General features: G+C 40.8%; 1 protein-coding gene across 1 annotated transcript in view; it reads left to right on the forward strand.

Moving 5' to 3' along the window:
• Window positions 1–1,916, forward strand: part of KIF6 (kinesin family member 6) — a 127,731-nt gene that overhangs the window by 25,730 nt on the left and 100,085 nt on the right. The window lies entirely within an intron of this gene.

A 1,916-nucleotide genomic window follows, 5' to 3' on the forward strand; every position in this document is an offset into this window, starting at 1 on the left:
ATAAAATGGTGATAACACTATAAAACAAAGACGTTATTGAACTGTGTAAAACAGATTTTTTTTTATCCCAAATCATTTCCACTGTTCAGGGAACAGTCCTAACATTGCGAGTCCCTTGATTTACAGTAGCATTGAGCAGTGAATGCAATATTATATTCTGTGTCATGTCCTTGTAGCTCCTCGTAAATCCTGCATTTAGAGAAAATTCAGCAGCGTTTTAGTGACAGAGATTCCCAACTGGAGTTTATCTTCTATAATGAGAATTGCAGACGGTGTGTTCATTACAGCAAGCTGAACAAGCTTGTACCGTGAGCATAGTCATTGAGAATAGCAGCGGATAACCAAACTAAAAGAAAACACTCATTACTTTCACATGGCTGTCACATGTAATAAGCCATCTGAGCTGCCTAAAAAAACCCACAAAGTATAGCGTGCTCAAGGCATGAATGTGTGGGTAGTCACATAGCTAAATGATAAACCAGGACAGCTATTTGTCTTTTCACATATATGGTCAGAGACTATTTCTGACCAGAGGAACATGGACTGTGTTGTACGAAATATTATATAAGCAGTTTTACAAGAACAGATCAGGTTATTATTATTAAATATGATTTATATAGTGCCAATATATTACACACTGCTGTAGATTAAATAGGGGTTGCAAATGACAGACAGATACAGACAGTGACACAGGAGGAGGAGAGGACCCTGCCACAAAGAGCTTACAATCTAGAAGATGGGGGGAAGTATCACACAATAGGAAGTGGGAAATGGAATGGTGGGTGAGTAGTGAGGGTTTAGGAGGCAGAAGAAGACGGTAGGTGAGGTTGAAGTGTTGGATTTTGAGGGCTCATTGAAATGAGCAGGGGGAATAGGATCAGGAGACCATTCCAGAGAGTCGGGGCAGCTCCAGAAAAGTCTTGAAGCCATGCTTGTGAAGAAGTTATGAGTGAGGAAGTCAATAGTAGGTCATTGGAGGAGCCAAGAAAGCAGCTAGGGGGGTATTTTTCTATCAGGTCAGAAAGGTAAATGGGACAAGAACTGTGGAGGAATTTGAAGGTAAAGCACAGGTTTTTAGAAAGATTATTAGAATGTGTTATTTATAAAGCCCCAGTATATTACACAATGCTGTACAAAAATACTTGAGAAGTAAAAAAAATAAAACAGGAGGATAAAAGGATTCTGCTCAAGCAAGCATACAGTCTAAGACCGTATTTCTCAACCAGGGTTCCTCCAGAGGTTGCTAGGGGTTCCTTGAGCAATGAGCAATTTAACTGATATCTGTTTAAGAGTGCATTCTTCCCACTGACCACCTCACTAATCTATTGTGAGCTGCGGATATTGTTAATATAGCGAGGATTAAGAAAGGCTGGTCTAAGAGGTGGGGAAAGGTAGACTACACTTAGTGATGGGATAGGAGAGAGGAAATGGGTTAAAGCCGAACAGTCATTAAAAAAAAATGCCACTTACCTTTTCAGGTGGAAATCTGTTGATCCCTCCGCGATCCTGGTCCAATCTCTCCTGTGCTATTCTGTCTTCCTTCTTCTTCCTGGCACAGACTGGTAGTTACCGGGTGCTGCCATCATCTTCCTTGTTCTGGTGACGCCACCCCATCTAGCACTGTCCAGGAGGGAAATTGGGTGACGCGCCTTCCTGTAAATTTTAAAAAATGTGCATATCTCACTGTGCATGTGTAAGATTGTCACATTTTTTTCCCCCCAGAAGGCTGCAGGTTTCCCCTTCAGTCTTGGTAATAGGTCTACTTTATTTAAGTTTGAACAGATGATTTTCAATTGCTTGTTCAAATATGTGCAAAATAGGAACAAGACTACAAGCATAGAAAAGAAGTTTTATACAGTGAGGGCAGCTTTAGAGAAGTCAAAGAGCTGTGTGTAGGAAGAGGTTGTGAATAAGGA

The sequence above is a fragment of the Pyxicephalus adspersus genome, chromosome 4 (genome assembly GCF_032062135.1).
Source record: "Pyxicephalus adspersus chromosome 4, UCB_Pads_2.0, whole genome shotgun sequence".
NCBI classification, from domain to species: domain Eukaryota; kingdom Metazoa; phylum Chordata; class Amphibia; order Anura; family Pyxicephalidae; genus Pyxicephalus; species Pyxicephalus adspersus.